Source organism: Delphinapterus leucas, chromosome 15 (genome assembly GCF_059928025.1).
Source record: "Delphinapterus leucas isolate spDelLeu-1000000601 "Yukka" chromosome 15, BTC_Dleu_Yukka2, whole genome shotgun sequence".
Taxonomy (NCBI): Eukaryota; Metazoa; Chordata; class Mammalia; order Artiodactyla; family Monodontidae; genus Delphinapterus; species Delphinapterus leucas.
The window spans coordinates 23,975,622-23,999,079 of NC_143143.1; the positions used below are offsets into that span (position 1 = coordinate 23,975,622).

A 23,458-nucleotide genomic window follows, 5' to 3' on the forward strand; every position below is an offset into this window, starting at 1 on the left:
AGAAGTAACTCAGGCCTGCCGACACTTTGATTTTAGCCCAGTAAAATGCATTCCAGACTTCTGACCTGTAGAACTGTAAGATAATAACTTTGGGTTGTTTCAAGCCACTAAGCGTATGGTAATTTGTAACAGCAGCCATGACAAACTAATTCATATACCTACGTATAATCCAGCCATTCCATTTCAGGTTATTTACCCAAGAGAAAAGAAAACATATGTACATTTGTATACACATGTTTTAAGTCTTTTTAAATCTGTGAGAGTTCCCTTTCCCTCTTTGGCTTCTGTCATTTATAACAAACATTGAGGGCCTACCACTTCTCTGATCCTAATCCTTAGAGATAGAAAGAAAATAACACTTATTTATCTTTCTTTATGGGGTACCTAATAGGTGCTTCCAGGCCCTGGAGTTCTCTCTCTGTCTTCTGGTTTAAACAAGTTCTGTTCTTTTTTTTTTTTCTTTCTCTCTCTTTTTCTCTCCCTCTTTTTAAAAATTGAAGTATAGTTGATTTACTCTATTATATTAGTTGCAGGTGTACAGCATAGTGGTTCAGTATTTTTATAGATTATACTCCATGAAAAGTTGTTACAGAATAATGACTATAATTCCCTGTGCTGTACAATAGTGCAGTATATCCTTGTTGCTTATCTTTTTATACATAGTCGTTTGTACCTCTTAATCCCATATCCCTACTTTCCCCAGCCTCCTTCTCCCCACTGGTAACCACTAGTTTGTTTTCTACATCTGTGACTCTGTTTCTATTTTGCTAGATATATTTGTTTGTTTGATTTTTCAGCTTCCACATATAAGTGATATCATACAGTATTTGTCTTTCTCTGACTTATTTCACTAAGCATAATATTGTCTAGGTCCATCCATGTTACTAAAAATAGCAGAATTCCATTCTTTTTGTGGCTGAGTAATATTCCATTGTGTGTGTGTGTGTGTATATATATATATATATATATATATATATATATACACACCACACCTTCTTTATCCATTCACCTGTTGATGAGTACCTGGGTTGCTTCCAGACCTTGGCTCTTGTAAACAATGCTGCTTTGGAAGTTGGGGTGCATGATCTTTTGCTTCCACACAGTCTTCATCTGATTGTGTGGAAGCCTCTCATAAGGTGCTGTGATCCTGCGAATTTTACTCAGAACCCCGGTGTGGTTCTTCAGGGTGCTCAGGGTAATCCAGGATAGGATGTGTAGGATGTTGTTTTCCCTTCCCAGGATCCTTCAACTTTTTTGAGTAAAGACACCCCAGTTTTCATTTGGGGCACCATCCTCCCTCTCTTTTTAGATCATGTGGCTTTGTTGTGGCTTGATTAACCTCACTCTGTGGTAACAGGACAGCCACATGACCCGGGCTTCGCTAATCAGAGAACTCCATCACCTGGACAGTGGGGCTGGTTCAGAAATGGGCACTTGGCCTAAGCTGGGTCATTGTGGAAATGCTTGAGCTCTTAAATCACTCATCTATGGGTTTCTGGTGAACACAAAATCAGAGTAAAGGGAATTAGGTTATCCTCAAGAATGTTAACTCATACTGGGAGAATAAGATGGTGGGGAATCATTCTCAAGAGACACTGATGATGTGTTTCTCACTTGGGGACATTTTTGAAGACATCTAGGAAGAGCCCGGCAATGTCAATGGCTTCATTCATGTATTTGATCAGTGCACAAAGACACATCAGCCTCAGTGTATCACTTGGCTGGGCCACTGGTGATGGATTGGGATTGGCTTTCAGTTCTGTTTAGGTTTCCAGGCTGTCTGATCCTGACCCTGCTTTACCTATCCAACTACTCCTTCCATCCCTTTTACTCTCTTAAATAGAGGTCTTCCTGCCAAATTCAGACCACTATCCAAGCCCTGCTCAGCTTCTCCTTCTCCACTGAGAGTCCTCTGACGCTTCCACCTCCAGTGGCTTCGTCAGTCTTCTAGCCAAACTGCGGCTAAAGACAAAACTGTGGCAAACGCTTATTTCTGACTATTCCCAATCTTTCTAACCACATTTCAGGAACTTTGAGGTCAGATGTACCTCTTGTTTGTATAGAGATCCTGGCAGTTCTTTCACAAATATTTACTGTGTACTGAAGTTTCCAGATAGGCAAGGTCCCTGTCTTCATGGAGGTTGCGATATAGTGGCTAGGAAAAACATAATCAATAGGCAAATAGATGAGAATATGTCATGTAATGATGAAAATCAAACAAGCTAATGGTATAACAAGGCATGGGGGGAGGGACCACAAAAACATGCTGGTGAAGAGGCTTCTTTGAAAATGTGGCATTCGAATGGACACTTAACCAATAGATTGACTAACTTCCTTCCCTGTTTTTGGTTTTAGCTTGGTGGTTTGTGGCAAGGACAGTGGCCAGAAGAATTTCTAACTTCCTTTCTTCTTGTGCTTTTGCTAAATTCCTTCTAAATAGCCTGAAATGATCCAACAGAGTATGGTAGACAGCCTGGAAGAGGGCCCCCAATGATCCCTGCATCTTGGTCTTCATGCCCCGGTGTAGTCCCCACCCCTTGAGTGTTGGCTGGACATACTGACTTTCTTCTGACAAATCGGGTATGGCAGAAGTGATGGGATGTCATTTCCAAGTTTGGTTTATAAAACGACTGTGGCGTCTATCTTGGTGTCTCCTCTCCTCTTTCATCACTCACTCCAGAGGAAGCCAGCTTCCATCTCAGGAGGTAGCTCTATGTAGAGATCCACGCGGCAAGGACTGTGGGCTGTGATCTGCTAAAATCCACCTGAGTGACCTTGGACATTGACCCCCCACAAGTTGAGTCTTCAGGTGAAACCGCAGCCCTGGCAGACAGCTTGAGTCAGAGGTACTCAGCCAAGCTGCATCCAGGTTTCTGAGCAACAGAAACCATGAGGTGATAAATATTTGTTGTTTTAAGCCACTGAGTTTTAGGTAATTTGTTATGCAGCGACAGGTAATAAATAGAGTCAGATAGGTGTGATCATCTATGGGTCAGTGTGAGTTTGCTTCTCTCTACTGATGAATGGGGCAGATACCACTGTATCCAGGCAAATCTTTATTAATAGCCATCCCAAGGAACCCCTATGATGGTCATTCAAGCGTTTTCACGCTGGATTGTAATTGTCTATTTAGGGTATTGTTTACATTACTAGAATGTAAGCTTCACAATAAACTCGAATGTTTTATTTTTTTCCTTACTCCCAGTACTTCATGATCATAATTAACATGCTGAGAATTGAGAATGCTAACTTCTTTTACCTTTATAACAAGCCTATGAGAAAAAATATTATGTTATCATTTTGTAGATGCAAAACAAAGACAGGAAACCGTTGTCTAGAGTGATGTCATATATAACTGGAGGAGCCAGGATTTGAACCCAGGCAGTCTGGCTTCAGAGTTCTTAACAAGCATTGGTGTTTAACTAAGCAAGGGAGTGAAATTGACCTGTGACTTCTCAGTACTGTCTCTGGGAGCTTGAATGCGATTTGTTGTCGACATCTTGCAATCTAACTTTGTTGGGCTATTTGTACATATTCTAGAAGCATCCTATGCCCTTTTTCATCTTTCTGTTTACTCTACTAAGCCCTTCACAGAAGGCTAGGCTTTCCTCTATCTTTCAGAGTTATTTATGTTTTACGATACTCTCTTCACCAGGCATGTCAATATGCTATTTGCAAGCAAAGCCTCTTAGAGGCAAAATTTTGAACAATTATCACTTTAGGGAATCAGGTGACAACAAACTTCTCTTTAAACAAATCAGAAGGTCCCACAGGAAAAATCTTTAAGCTCGTCATTTTATTGGAGACTCTCAAGGGACCTCTCTGACTCTGGGCTGCCGCGCTGAGACATTTCAAACACAGACTCATGATTTCCTCTGGTTGCGGAGGCCCAGACTTCAGAATAGATAATGTGGCTTCATGCGTGTTCCATAGGAATGTGCCTGGAAAAGGATGATGACATTTCTTTTAAAAAGTATTGGCATTTCCACTCTCCCCCAATTGGCCCCCCACTGGCTTAATTTGGGTTGTGATGTAAAGGAGAAGGGTGGAACAAAACTTTCAATAAAACATTTTGACTCACTCTCTATAATGTGATCTTGGCTTGGTTTGGCCTTGATGAATTCAGCACTTTAAAGGGTATGTCAACACAGTAAATTTTATGCCCTCAATAAAACTTGTGAGTGAGCTCAGTGAGAAATTCCAAGGTCTGGGAAGGCAATTAACGTTTGAAATATATATTGAGTTGTTTACTGCGACATTTTATGTGGCCACCGAGCTGTACCCAGGACATCAGGAGGGAAGATTTTCCCTAGGAAATGCAAGGTTTGCTTTTCAAATAACATTGCCATGTCAGATTGCTCCCTGAATACAGAGGAATGTAAGAAATGGCTGCTAATGAAAATCCAGTTCTCTAACCACATCATGCCATTCTTGTTTTCTGTTCCAACCGGCAATAATCTCTTGGAGGGTATTTGTTGTCAACATCTTAGCAACTTGATTTCATTGGACCATTTGTATCATTGTTTGCTGTAGTTCTCTATGTGTCAGGGGTGTATTTGACTTGAGTACAAGCCCCATCCCTATCTCTTAGTCAATGTGTGACCTTACAGGAGTCATATTACCTCTCAACTTCACTTTCTGTTGTGAGAATTAAATAAAAACAACATGTTATAAAATGCCCTGTTAATTATAATGTGATTTATAATTTAGGAAATTACTATTCTTTGTGTAGGATTAACAAGCTCTTTCTGAGGATGGCACATAGAATGAGGGAAGATCCAAAAATATAAGCTGTATGTATTACTCAGTTAGTGTTGCATCAATGCTGTGTGACAAACAACCTCAGAATCTCATTGGTTTACAACAATATTTTTAAATTATATATTATTTTATTACATACATTTATGTATTTTTGTTTATTTTTTGGCTCCTTGGTCTGTGGCTTGGCTGAGATAGCTGTGCTTCAGGATGCAAACTGAGTTTAGGTCTACTCTAGGTGTACTACCTGGGGCATGGCCTTTCATGGATGGTGATAGCGGTGCAAGAAGGGTGATCAGAAACACAGGATGCCTCTAAGTCCTAGCCTCTAAACTCGTACACATTTGCCCACATTCCATTGGCCAAGGCCAGTCATATTACCAATCCACCATCAACGAAGCTGGGAAGTACACTCCATTGACAGTGATCCCTTTCAAGAGAGAAGGGAAACTTGGGGAAATATAATATCACCTACCATACAATATTTGTATAAGTACAAAGAAGTAAGAATCTGAGGTCATTAATATAAACAAAAGGCACCTAAGAAACGTATTGTTTTCTCTCTTTTACATTTAAGCCTCAAATAATTTGAATTGACCTTCTATTCTACAATCCACATAAGCATTGGGTGCTTTCTTTTCCTTGAATTTGATGAAATTATGGATTCTGGTTCCATCAGTGACTCATTTTTCCTTTCAGAAAGTCGTGTACTTATTATTCAAGTTCTCTGAAAACTCTTTGGCTAATTGTGAAATGTCTAGTTTATCAGTTCACCTTTAAATGTCAATGACCAATCAAGATAGTAAAAGAGTTACGTGTTTACACATCTATTCAAATCAAGTGATACTACAGTGTGCATGAGACCAGGAGTTAGGACGAAATCCAAGGTGGGGTCCCAGCTCTGCCACTAATTTTGGACATGTCTGCGATATTCTCTCAGGATAATCTATGAGAAAGGAAGTGGGGAAGCTCCAGAGCAAATCATTTAATGATGCTGACTCTTCTCAGTAATCTCTCAGGGCAGAAGTCATCGTCTAAATAAGCATCCTTTCCAACTGCAATGTAACCATTTTGCCTAAAAGTTGGCAGATGTTACTTGCCTCAGGGTGTGAATATCTTAAGGAAGATCTTTTAAATGTAGTGTTTAAAAAATCTATAACAATTATGCAGGATTTTTTAAAGTTCATATAACAATTTCCCTGCTTTTTGCTCATTAAATATTTCTGTTTTTCTCATTGTTGATCCAGTCATTTGACTTCTAAGGAAATAATCAGAGATGAGGAAAGAGGTTTATGTACCAAAATGTTCATTGTGACACTTTTAAAAAATTAAAGTGAAAAACTGGGCAGAAGCTAAATGTCTAATAATTAGGGACTGGGAAAATTATTGTAAATCTACTTAATGGACTATAATGCAGATGTTAAAGTGATGTTTTAAACAATTTTAATGACTTGAGAACATTCTCATGATATAATATTAGATGAAATATGTAAAATAAGTAAACCATAATATTGTATAACCATCAATTCTTTAAAAATGCACATAATAAGATTATAAGAAAATTCAGAAAAATGTGAATAGTGGTTATCTCAAGCTTGTGAGATTGTTAGTGCTTTGCATTCCCTTCTTCATATTTTCCCATGCTTTCTGGTTTTGACAACAAACATTACATCTTAATTTTTTTCATTTGTATTAAAGTAATACATGTACATGGTTAAAAAGCAAAAAATCTTAAAAAGCCTAGTGTGAAATCGATCAAGTCTAGCGCCCCAGAAATCACTGTTCATTCTTTTTTAACTATTTCTTTGGGTATTTCCTTACATATGTGTATTTAATATGCTTATCCCTCTATTACTGGAATCATGAGTTTTAGAAATTCCCTATTGGCTTCTGGGTATGATGGTTGAAGGTTTAGCTCTTTTTAGTCAACTTTACCACTTTCTCTTCCTACCCTTAATTGTCTCAATTTACTATGTTTCAGTTTAATGATATCAAAATACTTGGTTAAATCAATAATAATGTTTATGTTATTACAACTACATAAATTTTTTTTATGGCTGAAATGTTTAGTTTCCTCTATATGTATTTCTTTTTTTTGTTGTTCTGAATTCCCCCACTACTCTGTTAATACCAGTCAATGATTTTCCTAATATACAGACACAGTTGCACACATTTGATCGGTTCTGTCCTTTTTCCCTGATGACATCTCCTTGACCACTCTCATTGGATGACTCACTCTTTAAGCCCGTAGTTCAGTATGGTTCTGGGACTTACTATCTCTGGTTTGCCATGTTGGATTCCTCAGGTCCTGTTTCTTCCCCTTCCTTTATTTACCCTCTCCTTTTGGTGGAGTACACCCATCCAGTAGCTTCCCAAGAAAGAGTGCATGGGAGATAAATATTTTGGGTCCTTCCACATCTAAAAATGTCTTTCTTGTAGACTCCCATTTGATCGATGGTTGAGCCTGGCATAGAATTTTCCGTCAGACGTTTCAAGAACTTTCCATCTCCTAGTACTCACTGTTGCTGTTCAGAAGTGATGAGCTTATGGGTCCTGAGCCATCAGGATACAGGCTGAATGGGATGGAGAGGAACAGAAGGAGCCTGGACCAAGAGTCTGGCTGGAAGGAAGAAGATGAATAGTTACAGAAGAAACATAAAAAGTCATTGAATCACAGAGGTCAGATTCCAATGGATCGCTAAGGATGAAAGAACCAGGCAGGGACTGCTGTGAAGCAGGCAAGAAATGTAGCTCAGAGAAGGCAGCTCAGGGATGCCCCACAGTTCCTGAGCCTCGGTTCAGAGTTCAGGCTGTCAGAGAAGCAGAAACTTCCCGATAGCCGGCCAGCTGAGGTGAGCTCTGATCTGAAAAACGGCTCTGGACTCAGGTGTGTGCTCGTTGCTGGACATGGGTCTATCCTGTGCTGATCGCTCCCAGAGGGAATTCAGAAGCCTTCATTGAAACTACTTCTGATCGAGACAGAGAGAGGCAGAGCTCTTGGGAGCCAAGCAGAGGCTCAGAACTTGATCTTTTTATATTTTTTTATACATCTTTATTGGAGTATAATTGCATTACAATGGTGTGTTAGTTTCTGCTTTATAAGAAAGTGAGTCAGTTATACATATACATATGTTGCCATATCCCTTCCCTCTTGCGTCTCCCCCCTTCCCACCCTCCCTATCCCACCCCTCCAGGCGGTCACAAAGCATCGAGCTGATCTCCCTGTGCTTTGCGGCTGCTTCCCACTAGCTATGTACCTTACGTTTGGTAGTGTATATATGTCCATGCCTCTCTCTCGCTTTGTCACAGCTCACCCTTCCCCCTCCCCATATCCTCAAGTCCATTCTCTAGTAGATCTGTGTCTTTATTCCTGTCTTACCCCTAGGTTCTTCATGACATTTTTTTTTCTTAAATTCCATATGTATGTGTTAGCATACGGTATTTGTTGTTCTCTTTCTGACTTACTTCACTCTGTTTGACAGACTCTAGGTCTATCCACCTCATTACAAATAGCTCAATTTCGTTTCTTTTTATGGCTGAGTAATATTCCATTGTATATATGTGCCACATCTTCAGAACTTGATATTACAAAAGTATTCTACATCCCTCACTCTTTCCAGCAACTTCTCCTTGAGTTCCATTTGGAGAAGAAAAGCACTGGCTTTAAACACAAGTCTTCCTGCAGCTTCCAGATCAGCTCACACTCTGCCACCAGAGTCTGTAGGGAATAGTCAGCTCTACAGGGTTGCTGATGGCAAGGGTTATGCACACCCAGAAATCACTATTGTGATCTCCATTTAAACAGTGGTGCCCCTGGAACCAGTCCGTCTGGCCTTATTCTCACAGTGCCATATGGGAGAGACAGACATAAATAGGTTTGGGTCTGAGGTCACATGTGGTTTTCATGCTGAAAGTGATTTTGGTGGAAAGGTAACAGCTTAAAACCTTCTGATGTTCTTTATTGTCTTCAAACAGCCTAAACCAGACATGCAGGAAATACAAGCGCCCCTTTTAAAGCACTGACCTTCTTTCAAATTAGTTTCCCCAGAAGTTTGAACAAGGAATCAATGGGAAAAGAAAATGATTTGGGATCACAGTTGAATGGTGGGCAGTTTTTCAAAGTGTTTTATTGTATTGCAAGAGTGGATACGCTTGTCTGGAGTTGGCGGCTGCCTGCCAGGGAGGATTTCGAGCTCAGGAACTCAGCACTTCTGTCTTTCTAGGGTTGCATCTGCTCTAACGCATATATTTTTGCCAAGGTCATTGCCACCATTTATAAGACGATGTGATGATATAGTGTTTAACGTAGCCTGGCAAATGAGCTGCTGGCCCACTGAAGAAATTTTTCGGTGACCAGCCCCAGCTTCTTTTTAGGATAAACCCAGGTACCAAGGTACAATGAAGCAGCATTTCTTTGTTTCCTTAACGTGCTGCTAAGTTATAATGAGAGACTTTAGGAACACATTTTAATTCTGTTGAGTCCTTGTTATGTGCTAAATTGTTGAGAAGGTTATCAAGGATTCCTAAGATGGTCTTAGATGCTAGAAACTTATGAGCGAGAGAATATAGCTAGAAGAGTGTAGAAAATATTACCATTAGTACTACTACAAACACCACCACCGTTACTACTACTACTACTTTACTACTATGAATACTATGACCACTACCACCATGACTGACTTATTACTGCTGCTATTACTATTTTACTATTCTTACGACTGTTGCTGCCGCTATCACTATACTACTACCACTACTATTACTACTACTGCTGCTCTTATTACTACTACTTTACTATTCTGACCGCCACCACCATTACTACCATTACTGTAGTTATTACTATTTTACACTCTTACGACTGCTGCTATTACTATTACTACCACTACTATTGATACCACTTTGCTGTTACTACTGCTACCGCTACTATTGTTACTACTACTACTATTACTACTTTACTGCTATGAGTACTACAACCACCGCCATCATGACTCCTGTTACCACTGCTATTACTCCTGCTGCTGTTACTACTGTTACTGCCACTACTACTGATGCTACCACTACTGTTACCCCTGCTACTGTTAACTCCTCCTCCGCCTCCTCCTACAGCTACTACTGCCACTGTTACTAGCAGCTGCCTTTTTATTTCCAGCACCTTCTATGTGCATGCCACTGTATATATCTGATGTCACTTAATACTCACAAAAACCTACCAATGGAAGGAATGTTAACTCCATCTTACATAGGAAGATCTTGAGGCTCAAAGAGATTAAGGTAAATTGTTCAAGATCACCCAGAGTGAGCGGCAGAGCTAGGGCTTGAAGCCAGATCTCTTTGATTCTATTTATTAGCCACGATGGCCGAATGAAAACACACACGCACACACACACACACACACATACACACAAGCAGTAACAGAAGACTCACCTGCCCGATGATTGTCATTCCCACGAGAGAAGACAGGAACAGTATGAAATCCCACGAGGAAGTTCTTGGTGTAAGGACACAGCACAGGGAAACACATCCCTTCCGAGCTCCCCAGCTGGGTCTCTCTCTTTCCCCTTCTTCCTCTCACACACATTCACACTCAGAAACACACACAGAGCATCTTTGATTGAGTGCACAATTTCGCTTAGCTGACCTATTTTATTTTAAAAAGAAAATGAGCTAAGGCCCTAGATTTCGGAGAAGACTGACAAGTCTCCGTTTATCTTCCTACTCACTGCTGTCACGCTAAACCCCAAACTCAAGTTGACCATTTTTCTTCTTAATAGGCTTGGGGAAAGGAAACCTGGGGACTCCCATCTGCCATCCCCTTCCTCCTTCCCCATCCTACTCTCAACATTTACACACAATACATTTACTGCCAAGCAGAGCCCATAAAAGGGAGGTCTGTTAATGACTCCATTTGATAAACACACTGATCGAGCACCTAGTAATAATAGCTAATATCTACTGTACTCTTAACCGTGAACCCTTTACACACCTAACCTTACCTTCACCACAGTCTTAGAAGATGGTCCATTATCACCAGTCTACAAAGGACAGACAGTGAAAGCTTGGATGACCTTGTCTAAGGTCACTCAGCTCTAAGCAGTAGAATTATGACTTCACCATATTATGCAAAATGATAATTGTAACTTGATGGGAATAGTTTTGTGTATGTATGGGAGAGAACATACAGATAAATGAGACTCAACTCCTCACTTCAAAGTTTCTTAACATCTGATTATGGCAAAAGATGGGGACCCAGGTAAACAAAAGCTTGACCAGAGGACAAGGGTGGGCCAGGAGGTGGGGTAGGAGTTAGAAACCGGGCTGCTGAGTCTGGGCTGAATGTGGAACTACTAGCTTCTAGGCCCCAACAGTGGGTCTAGGACCCAACAGTGGGTCACAGTGTTGAGAGGCCACTGGGTTGAATCTGATCTGGGGGCAGAAACAGGCAAGACTGGAGGGTTAGCTGACTGATTGCATGAATGCTGCTGTAGACAGAGTTTTTTGTTTTTTGTTTTTTTATTGGTACGCGGGCCTCTCACTGTTGTGGCCTCTCCCGTTGCGGAGCACAGGCTCCGGACGCGCAGGCCCAGCGGCCATGGCTCACGGGCCCAACCACCCCGCGGCACGTGGGATCCTCCCGGACCGGGGCACGAACCCATGTCCCCTGCATCGGCAGGCGGACTGTCAACCACTGCGCCACCAGGGAAGCCCCTTACCTGTACATTTTAATGGCACTCTTTTGTAGCTTCCTATGTTCCTGTCAGCTCCTTGACTGGTCTGTGGGTTTCATGAGAATAGATTGTGTGCATTTGATTCATCTATTTGTACCCAGTGCTGAGTGAACGGCCAGGTAGTAATTAATGAAACAAACAAAAACTTCTGGAGTGCCTCCTGTGTGCTAGATGCTGTGTTAGGTTCTGGGACTACATTGACATGATCCCTGCCCTAAGAAGCATACAGTCTAGTGAGAGAGACAGGCATAAGTGAAAGAATTACACAAATAAATTGGAACTAGCACTGGAGGTACACAAATCTTTGAGAGCGTGTAGCTGGGGAGGGGGCTGATCTTGTTGGTGTAACCGAGCCCATGTCCTCTGCCTTCCTTCTGTCTGTAGAAAAACTTTAGTCAAAGAATAAATTTAATGAGAGAAGTGAGAAAATGTGGAAAGAAAGGAAAACAGTCAAGCAAGACAAACTAATAATAGTTTAGTCATTAAACAAAGGACGTTTTAGTTCCTTCTCAAGAGCTCTAGATAATATTCTGAGCCGTATCCTTGAGCTCTTTTGCAGATACTGGAACCCCTGCCAGGTGGAAGAAGTTAACTGTACCCTGCCCACAAGCACGTAGACCCCAGACCAGTTGGAACCAGAAGGTTAATGACGCTGACTCCCGATTACCTCACCACCAACCAATCAGAAGAGTGTCCACAAGCTGGCCACGCCCTGCTCCTTGAGCATTATAAGAGTCCTCACTACCCCCTCCAGGGCGAGACATACAGCCTTGAGGGCATTCGCCACTGTGGCCACCTTTGCCTGGCAAAGCAGTAAAGCTATTACTTTCTACTTCACCCAAAACTTTGTCTTTGAGATTTGATCTGGCACCAGTATACAGTGGCTGAACTCTGGCAACACTGGGAAGGTTGGTGAGCACTGAGGATGAAGTGATGTTAGAGCTGAGGTCTGCACAGAGAGTGGCCCTGGCCAGGTGACCACCGTAGGTAGAGGAGAGATGGTACAAAGTTTCAGACCAGTGGGGTGGTTAGTACAGATATTGGGGGAAATGAAAAATAAAGGTCAGTGTGGCCAGAACAGAGTGTGTTAGGGCCAAAGAGAGAAAGGGGAGGCTGAAGTAGGTAGGGGCTTGAATCTGTGGGCCATGATCAAGAGGTTGGTCTATAGCCCATGGTCACTTGCTGGACACAACATTAGGAGGTCTCTGAATATACAGATTTCTGCAGGATGGAGAGTTTGGTCCTCCGCACAGAAAAACTGGCCCTCGCCATCCGTACAGTATGTGCACTGCTGAAGTGGGTGTGGATTATCTTTTTCACGACTCAGGAATCCCTCTGCGATGCTGGGGATGATATGATAAACAGAGAAAATTCAATGGTGATGTCTTCTGTCTGTAGCCTGCCTTGAGGGAGGTAAAGGAAATACAGTCTAGAACTGGAATGTCTTCATTTTCATAAGCAAATGCAAAGGAACTTAATTGGGCCAGGACCTCTTCAATGCTGTGCCCATTTTTATGGTAATGCAAACTGTCTCGGCAGACTAGATCCCCGCCCATTAGCACAGGGTGTTGTGTCTGGCAGAGAAGGGAACTCACGTGTGGGACCCTCTCTGGGGCTAAAGTCTCCATAACTGCTGCTCAGATATTTTATGAAGAACTCTTGACCTCACTTCTGATCTAATATCAATAGAGCAAGAGGAGGCTGAGAGAAAGGGTAGAATCAAGGATGACTTTCCTGATTTGTGTTCGGTGGATGTTAATGTCACAGACAAAGGAAAAGGAGATTTGGAGGGAAAAATGGGTGAATTCAATTTTTGACTTATTTGGTTTAAGAGTCTGAAGGACATTTTGTTGGACACCAGAAGGTAGTGGGAAATAATGGCCCTGAGCTTAAGAAAGCAGAAGACTCAGAAATGTTAGAGCAATGCCTCCTTCAAAGCCTTTTGCAAACTGTGCTCTTTTCCCTCTCCTCCAGACTCTCCCAGTTCCACCTCTCAGACAGCTATGAGTGACACTTGTAGGCATTGTTCTCCTGTGATCCTAAAAAGAAAGTCAAGCAATCTAAACAAAACTGCATCCACACACGCTTTCCCCTCTTCCCCAACTATGTCATCAAGCAAAGCAGTGAATTATCCCCCCTCACCCCCAAAAGGGTTCTGGTCTTTAATTCCAATATGTGTGTGTGTGTGTGTGTGTGTGTGTGTGTGTGTGTGTGTGTGTCCCCACATAGACAAGCAATTCTCAGACATCAGCTGGGTGTCAATTCAACTCAATTCTGACTCTACCTACAGCAGATCCTATAAGGCTGCCCCCCGCCCAATCCCTACTTCAGATGCCAGTCCCAAGCCTGGGTTGTCACCAGTGCTTCTGACCAACTGGCTCTAAATTGTGGGTTCCAACAACTCCCTCATCAGGTTTGTTTAATTTCCTAGAGTGACTCACAGAACTCAGAGAAACATTTTACTTACTAGATCACCAATTAATTAGGAAAGGTTATAACTCAGGAACAGCCGATGGAAGAGATGCACAGGGCAAGGCATGGGGAAGGGGCACAGAATTTCCCTGCCCTCCCCAGGTGTGCCACCTTCTGTGTTAACCAACCTGGAAGCTCTTTGAACCCTGTCCTTTTGGCTTTTTATGGAGGCTTCGTTACTTAGGCACTACTGATTAACTCAATTGTTAGGGGAACCACTGACCAAAACCGCCCGCCCTGGCCAGACCAATGGGAAGTACTTGCCTGAGTTATCTCACCACAGGAGGTCCTGGTAAGGAATGTGGACCTAAGAAGCTACCACCAACAGGAAGAATTCAGTAAAGAAGAGAGGAGAATCCAGTCCATATGTCCCACTAATCTCTCAGAATCCTTCTCACTGGAATCTGTCTTGGCTGAGTGATGCACACGCACCAGGAAGGGCCCTGAGTCACCAACCCTGGGCCAAGCAAGGTGACCGTCCAGAGACAACCCAGAAACTAACCCCATCACCATATAACCCGAGACTGCGAGCCACGTGGCAGAGCAGTTCTCCTGGGTTCCCTTACCTGCTGCTCTCTGCTCGGGCGCTCCTTCCCAATAAAGTCTCTTGCTTTGTCAGCACGTGTGTCTCCTCAGACAATTCATTTCCGAGTGTCAGACAAGAGCCTACTCACAGGCCCTGGAAGGGGTCCCCCTTCCTGCAACACAATAATCATTGGTGATTGAACTCAATCTCCAGCCCCTCTCCGCTCCCTGGAGGTCACATTGGTTGGGACTGAAAGCTCCAGCCCTCCAATCACTCGCCTGGCTCCACAGGCACCAGCCCCTATCCTTTGGTAGTTTCCAAAAGTCACCGAATAAACATAACAAAAGACACCTTGATGGCTCTGTGCCAGAAACAGGGATGAAGGCCAAATATATATATTTCTTATTAGAAATCACAATATAATACTCCTTGACTCATCATTGATTTCAATTTTCATAACTTCTTAAAAGTTTCTGGTTGTTAACTGTTCATGAGACCTCCAACTCTTTCATTCATTCATTCATTCACTCATCCATTCATTCATTCAATACTGTGTGCCAGTCACTGATGAACAAGACACACAAAATCTCAACTTAGATCTTAGGGAGAGGGAGACACACATTAAACTAATAATAACCAAATAACCATTTAAATTTGGATTTTTCATAAATATTATAAGAAAGAAGCACATCTTCCAGTCTGGAGGATGTAGCCGTCTGGTCTCAGTGCCTGGATGGAGAGCAATGCCATTTTCTGAGATGGGAAACTCAGGAGGAGGATCAAGTGTGGGTGTGACTTTTGGGGGGCAAATAAAACTCAAAGGCATATGAAGCTTACTATGTACTGAGCACCGTTCTAAGCAGGTTACAATCATTCCCTCACATAATCATCCCAGCAGCCTCTGAAGGAAGGATCATCATTATCCCCATTTTACAGATGCAGACCCAAGGCAAAGAGGGTTAAGTGAGTTTCCCAAGGTCACACAACTAGGGAATGGCAGAGCCAGGATTTCAAACCCAGACTGGCTGGCCCCAGAATCCATACACTTTACCATTTCATGTAATGCAGACTCTCATCAAACTTTATTTAGACACCTTCAGTTGAAGATTCTGGTAGGACAGCTGGGTGACAATTTGATAAACAATTTCTTTATCATTTAAACGAGTCTGAGCTGGGGGATTTCTGTTATTGCTGGCACAAGCATCCTAACACATACAGACCTGAATGGCTGTCTGAAACTGTAAGATTCAGGAGAGAAGTGTTGAGCTGGACATTCCATCTGGTGACACTTTCAAGGTCTACTTCTGGCAGTGCATTTTGGGCTATGCCCTCCCCTCAGGGGTCTCTAATCCTGATAGGATTTGCATGGACTCTAGTGTCTTCTGGGAGACAAAGACACATAAGGGATGATTTTTCTTTTTAAAATTAAATCCAAAGAGAGTGTCTGCCTGCCACGTGGAGAGCAACATCCATTCACAGATTCTGCGTTGCTGTCCCCACCTGTACAGATACATAGGCCTTAAGACCCTCTGAAATGACTTTGTTGTGTGTAAGCTAAGTTGGACGTGGTGATGGCTGTGAAAACTGGCAAGTCTGAACAGCAGGAAAAGCAAGTGGAGTGGAAACAGCTCTCTGAGCAACAAAGGCAGGATGCTCAGGCTGCCTGTCTTGGGCATCTTGCAACCCACTTGTCTTGTGGCAAATATTGTGCCTCTACCTTGTTCAAGATTGACTAAGACTGATTAAAGCCCTTTAAATGGCTCTTGTTGACAAGATTTGCTAAAGAACATTTTAATGACTAAACAAAATTATGGTGCAATTTCACTTGATCAAAGACGAAACCCAAGCCTGCGCAATTTCCAGTATAATGTTAAGACAGCAACGGAAAAACATATTTAAAGAATTCAGAACCTGGATTCTGCTGGAGAGAAGCACGACAGGGGGTGTGGTGGCATTGTGTGTGGATTTGCTTCTCTTCACCAAGGCCTCCTGCGTGGCTTTTGTTTCCTTTGTCCTACTGGCTTTGCATGTTCGCAGTTGTCTAGATTGCTTGAAGGTGACCAAGAAAAAACAGATGTTATTTGCAAGTAGTGTTCTATTTCTAGATGTTGTCTGGACTTCACTCAGTGCCAGACTTGTCACGTGTGTTTGTCACTTTCCTGTTGAAATTCCCTCCATGGCTCCAGTCTGAAACTTCCTCCTCATATTGTTACTGAATCAAGTCCCACTGCTCGCTGCTCAAAAATCAATACTTGAGGGCTTCCCTGGTGGCGCAGTGGTTGAGGATCTGCCTGCTAATGCAGGGGACGTGGGTTCGAGCCCTGGTCTGGGAGGATCCCACATGCCGTGGAGCAACTAGGCCCATGAGCCACAACTACTGAGCCTGCGCATCTGGAGCCTGTGCTCCGCAACAAGAGAGGCCCACGCACTGCATTGAAGAGTGGCCCCCACTTGCCACAACTAGAGAAAGCCCTCACACAGAAACGAAGACCCAACACAGCAAAAATAAATAAAATAATTATATATATAAAAAAAAACCTTTAAAAAAAATCAATACTTGAGAGAGACAAAGGTAGAACAGAAAGTTGCTATTAATCAGAATGACGACAATCTGGGGAGATGGCGGACTCAGTGTTCCCCAAAAGCCATCTCTGAAGAGTCTGCTCAGCCACAAAAGTTTTTAAAGGGAAAAAGGAAAGTGATCTCAGTTAATCATTGGGATGGGGGTTCAGAGGCCTCGCCTTCATTGCCGTCCCCCACTGTGTGCAGGCTCGTGTAAAGGCTTGTAGACGTCTTGTGATTTTTCTTTAGGTGTTATCTTGTTCACACAGTTTGTTTGCAAGATTACTGAAAAGGGAGGCTAGGGAAGAGATCCAGTCCTCTGTTCATTACTTATTCTTCATTTCTACTTCTTTGATCTATGGAAAGAACCAACAGATTAGGCAAGGTTATTGTGAGGTCAGAAGATTTGAAAGGTGTGCTAGGGCCAGAGATGAGTAGAGCATGGGGGCTCCCGATTTAAGGTTAGTGACAAGACAAAGGGGCCACCTGCAGAGAACTCTTTCCTGCCCAAAGCTGCTTATGATATCACCCACACAACCTGTTGAGAAGACAAAGTGAGTCTATTGCTTATGGCTGTAAGGAAGAATCCACCTTACAAAGCGATGGCAGTGTCTCTGCAGGGAAGGGAGGGTCAGAATTGAATGGGAACTGGAGGTTTGATTTAAGACGGGGTCTTTCAAAGTGGGCGCTTATTTAGGATAGGTAAGGCTCACGATGCAGCAGTTCAGGGTTGGTGGACACACAAAGGTGTGGATTTTGAGGCAAGGGATGAAAAATCTTGAGTATAAACTGTCCATGTTTTTCACTGAAGAGGGGATGAGTCTTTTTCTCAAGTTCTTGTAATAAACGTCAGATCCTTTGCCTGAGCAGGAGACTCCCCCCAAAAAGAGAGTCACACTAATGAAGTCAGAGGAGTAACAAAATCATGTTCATATATCAATAGATACGATGTAGTTTTGGTTCTCAGAGTCCAGTCTGGGGGTAGACGATGTCGCTTCTCACTTCTCATGGTTAAAGTTCAGGATGCTTAACGTGGTCTCAGGTCCCGTGTGACCTACCCTTTGCTTACCTTTTCAGTCTCCATCACGTCTCACACTTAGCTTGTACTCTGCACTTCAGCTCCATTGGCTTGCTATTAGTTCCTTGTTCTTCCCCACCTCAGGGCCTTTGCACATACTGTATTCTCTGCCTGGAATGCCCCTCTCCCTTCTATGTTTAGTCAGCTCCTTGTAGGGTTCAAATGTCACCTCTTCAGGAAAGCTCTGCCGATTCCCAGTCCAAGTTGTGTTCCCCCTCCCCTCATTTCCAACTCCTTTGACATTCCCTACATTTTGGAAGTCAAAAATGCATTTAATACACCTAACCTACTGAACATCACAGCTGAGCCTAGACTACCTGAAACATAAGAACACTTACTACATTAACCTACAGTTGGGCAAAATCTAACACAAAGCTTACTTTATAATAAAGTGTTGAATGTCTCACGTAATTTATTGAATACTGTACTGAAAGCAAAAAACAGAATGGTTGTCTGGGTGCAGAATGGTGCTTTTTGTTTGTTTGTTTCTTTTTTTGTGGTATGCGGGCCTCTCACTGTTGTGGCTTCTCCCATTGCGGAGCACAGGCTCCGGACACGCAGGCTCAGCGGCCATGGCTCACGGGCCCAGCCGCTCCGCGGCATGTGGGATCTTCCCGGAGCGGGGCACAAACCCGTGTCCCCTGCATCGGCAGGCTCAACCACTGTGCCACCAGGGAAGCCCCAGAATGGTTTTAAGCATGGATTGTTCACCCTTGGGATCTTGGGACTGACTGGGAGCTGCATCCATAGCTCAGCTTCATAAGAGAGGATTGATCGTACCATATGTCGCTGGCCTGGGAAAAGATCAGAATTCAAAATTCGAAGTAGTTTCTACTGAAGGTGTACCATCACTTTCACACCATCATAGAACTGAAAAATTCTAAGTTGAAGCTTCATAACTTGGGGACCAGCTGTACAGAGGAGGAGTTGGTGGGGGTCAGGAGTACAGGAGACGGGGCTAGAGGGGTACCAGAGGCCAGGACAGAAAGAGGATGGGTAGAACCCCGTGTCGCCAACTCATCTGAACTTTTCACAGAGAGACCAGAAATCAGGATTTAAAGTAATATTCCTTGATTTTAAGGATAGTTCAGTAATTTGAAAAAATAATAAGTACGGCACAGCTAAAACCAGTGGTTCACTACTGGAAGTGATGTTGCCTCCCGGCGGATGTTGGCAATGTCTCGAGACGTTTGTGGTTTCACATCTGGGGAGAGGGGTACTATGGGCGTCTAGTAGATAGAAGCCAAGGATGCTGCTAAAATCCTGCAGTGCATGGGATAGTCCCCAACAACAGAGCATCATCACGCCCCAAATGTCAATGATGCCCAGGGTGGGAAACCCTGCACTAAAGGGAACGTGCCCACACATGGAGTCTGTTGACGTGGTCAGCAAATTTCTCAAAAGGAGCAGTTGGGCCAGAAGCTCGAGGACGGCCCTCTTCCCTCCAGGCCTCCCCAAATGCCCACCCATTTCCTTTATGCTTCAGCAGAAGCGATTTTCCACCACATGCCTAACACCCCTCATTAAGTAATCACCACCCACAGCCCCTCATTTCCACATCTGTAACCACCCAGGTACAAAAGATGCCTGTTCACAAGAGGCAGATGGAGATCAGCCAATTACAAGGCTATTAGACTAAACTCGGGTGCCTTCCTTATCTCACCTCCTTGGGCCGCACACTTCAGCTTGGTAGGTTTGTGCCTACTCAGCCCTTTAGTCCAATGACTGACCAGCCTGGTTCTCTAATTCTTTTTTTTTTTTTTGCGGTACGCGGGCCTCTCACTGTTGTGGCCTCTCCCGCTGCGGAGCACAGGCTTCGGACGCGCAGGCTCAGCAGCCATGGCTCACGGGCCCAGCCGCTCCGCGGCATGTGGGATCTTCCCGGACCGGGGCACGAACCCGTGTCCCCTGCATCGGCAGGCGGACTCTCAACCACTGCGCCACCAGGGAAGCCCCTGGTTCTCTAATTCTTGATGGTAGAGCACAGTTTCCGGTCCTAAGCCTAAATAGTTCCACTGATACTTTTTAAGCAGCAGCGGCGGCAGCAGCGGAATCCACTCTTTTGCAAACTGTATTCATAGCTGATTATATGAATCATGTTTCAATAGCCTTTGCCTCATTAAAATGAGAGGAAAGATAAGTAATTTTGGATAGACCTTTGTTGTTATGCCAGAGTATGTCTAAAGCAACCGTTTTTGGGTAGATGAACTAGTAGTTGCGAACTGAAAGATGCCCAGGCAGGTATGGGAAGGCAGGAAGCAGGTCATAAAAAGACAGACTGGTAGAACTGGAGGGGCTCGCCCAGCTAGAAGGGACATCTGTCCCTCATGTCTGACCAATGCTGCAGAGTGGTAGTTGGGTCCAACGTGGCAAGATCTTTTGACATTTCAATAGAACTAGAAATCTGAATTTTTAAATAAACTTATTTGTTTTAATAGACCCTGTCGGATTTCTCTGCAACCATTCATGTTGCCTCGATGTGGCTTGTGAATGACCAGATAGTGATCGCTATTTAGATACTTAGGAGCTGTTTGCTTTCTGCATATAAGAGTAAATCCATCCAGAAAGTTAAACATGGGCCAGGTTAAGAAGGAAGGGGTGGTAGATTCCAGACTTGGAAGAAGAAATGGTTTTCCTACCCCTAAAACAAAGCCTCACCAACCTCATCACCATCATAATGGTCACGTGCGTGCTGGGCATCTTATCAGGGCGACCTCATTTGTTTTTTACAGCACCCTGGGAAATATTCCCTCAGTTTTGCAGATGACAAGCCCAAGTCTCAGAGAAGTAACCGCTCATGATCACACGATAATAGTGACTTTCCACCTGACAGTATTTGAGCCTGGGTCTATGTGAGCTTTTTATCCATTGCCCACTATTGACCATAGACGTGGTTTGGAATTGAGGATGAGTGTTTCAGAACTTCAGAATGGTATTTTTGATAGTTTTTGACCATATCTATGCAGGTAGAATGGAACAAAGTCGATTGGATGATCAAATGAGAATTCTAGATTCCTGAAATGCAAGATGACAGCAGAGACAAAGTTGACCAATTCATCATTTTCCTGAACAGTTCTCCACCCTTGACTGGAGGGAGTTGGTGTATAAATACCCCAGTTCCTTCACCACTCTTAGGTGCCTGTTCTACATTGTCACCTAGGGTTCTCCAGTAGGATTGGGCCCTGGTTGCCCACAGGAGTAACTTGCTTGGTACCCTATATTGGCTTCTTTCCCTTCCCAGTATCACTACTTTCATCTCTCAAATCAGCTATGCATGTATGGCTCCTTGTCTCAGGATCTGCTTCTGGGAGCACCCAAACTAAGACACAAGGGCACCTCAAATTCTTTTGTTTTTGTGAAACTCAGATTATATTTCCTTCTGCTGGAACTAGGCATGTCCCCAAGCTTTAGCCATCTGTATTTATTGTACTGTCTCGTGTCATCATAGGGCAGATGGTAAGAGAATTTAGCAGTAGTTTTGACTCAAACTTATTAGTAGAACAATCAAAAGATGGGAGGGGAAAGAAGATATAAATCAAAAGGATTTGGCCACAAAGAAGATACTTGATTGCTGTGATCTCTGCCATGTTTCCATTGGTTTAAATATGATTGATTGTCTACTGTGCAGCATTGCCAGTGATAAGGGGCCTTTTTCTTTCATCTTTCTGCTTAATTTTCTTTCTAATGACTTTAAAGGAAGAACTCTTTGGCACTGAAAATTACTTTGGATTGTAACAAGAGAGATGCAGAACTCTTTTTCTGTTTCTTTTAATAGTCATTCAGGGACACAGTGTAATTGAATTAAGACACTTCCAAGAGGTGAATTATAGGATAATAATTCAGACCTCTCTGTTTAATAGGAGCTGGCCTGTGGCCTTGTGTCCACTAGATCTGAAGGGGTGAATTACTGCTCCATAACTCACAGGGTCCCATTTAAAGAGACCCTGGTTAAAGAGAATTAACATCAAGCACCAAGCCTGGCAAATGCAACCCAAGATCTAAGAGTGAGGAATGAGAGGAGCACAGGAATGAATTTGGAGACGTGACTCCTCACTTCAAAGAAGTCAGACATCAGACCTTCAGTAAAAACGAATGGCCTCTCAGCCCAGCAGAACTCTGGGTATTTTTCACCAAAGCCCTGGCACACATGTGTGGAAGTCTTGAGCACCCCACCTTTTCAGAACTGATAAAGTAACTAACTGGGCTTTAAACCTAGCCAGGACACAGGCCAGGTGTTCAGCAGACACCTGCATCCTGAAGGCAGAATGGACAGAGACATCTTAGGGTACCCTGATGTTTTTCTTCCTGGTTTCCCCACGAGCATTTCTCTCACTGTTGCCTGAAATTTCACCATTCACAATTCATTTGTTTGGGTTAAACATTCAAATCTATTTTCTCTCTTTTTTTAAAAATTTATTTAAATTAATTAATTTATTATTTATTTTTGGTTGCATTGGGTCTTTGTTGTTGTGCGTGGGCTTTCTCTAGTTGCGGCGAGCAGGGGCTACTCTTCGTTGCGGTGCACGGGCTTCTCATTGTGGTGGCTTCTCTTGTTGCGGAGCACGGGCTCTAGGTGCGCAGGCTTCAGTGGTTGTGGCGCGCGGACTCTACAGCGCAGGCTCGGTAGTTGTGGCGCACGGGCTTAGTTGCTCTGTGGCATGTGGGACCTTCCCAGACCAGGGCTTGAACCCGTGTCCCCTGAATTGGCAGGCAGGTTCTTAACCACCACACCATCAGGGAAGCCCTCTGTTTTCTCTTTTTAAAAAGCAGTCGAGGGCTTCCCTGGTGGCGCAGTGGTTAAGAACCCGCCTGTCAATGCAGGGGACATGGGTTCGAGCCCTGGTCTGGGAAGATCCCACATGCCACGGAGCAACTAAGTCCGTGCGCCACAGCTACTGAGCCTGTGCTCTAGAGCCTGCGAGCCACAACTACTGAAGCCTGCGTGCCTAGAGCTCGTGTTCCGCAACATGAGAAGCCACTGCAATGAGAAGTCCGCACGCCTCAACGAAAAGTAGCCCCCGCTCGCCACAACTAGAGAAAAGCCCGCGCGCAGCAACGGACACCCAACGCAGCCAAAAATAAATAAATAAATAAATTAAAAAAAAAAAAAAAAAGCAGTCGACATTGTTCATAAATAAATGTGTGGCACTTAACTCACAGACAGATATGAGTTCATATCTAAACTCCACAACTTACAATGTGTCAGATCTTGGGGGAATTGCTTACCCTCTCTGTGTTACAAGTTTCTCATCTGTAAAATGAGGATTATAATAATACCACCTTCTTAGGGCTGTCAGGAAGATTAGATAAAAGAATGAATATAATAGTACTTAGCAAAAT

At 43.4% G+C, this 23,458-nt stretch overlaps 1 long non-coding RNA gene across 1 annotated transcript in view; it reads left to right on the top strand.

The window, feature by feature from the left end:
• Positions 1-22,911, top strand: part of LOC149747410 (uncharacterized) — a 186,887-nt gene extending 163,976 nt beyond the window's left edge. The window contains exon 3 of the long non-coding RNA XR_016387802.1: positions 1-22,911. This exon is cut by the window's left edge and continues 40,708 nt beyond it. This is a non-coding gene — a long non-coding RNA (uncharacterized LOC149747410).
• Positions 22,912-23,458: the final 547 nt, after the last annotated feature.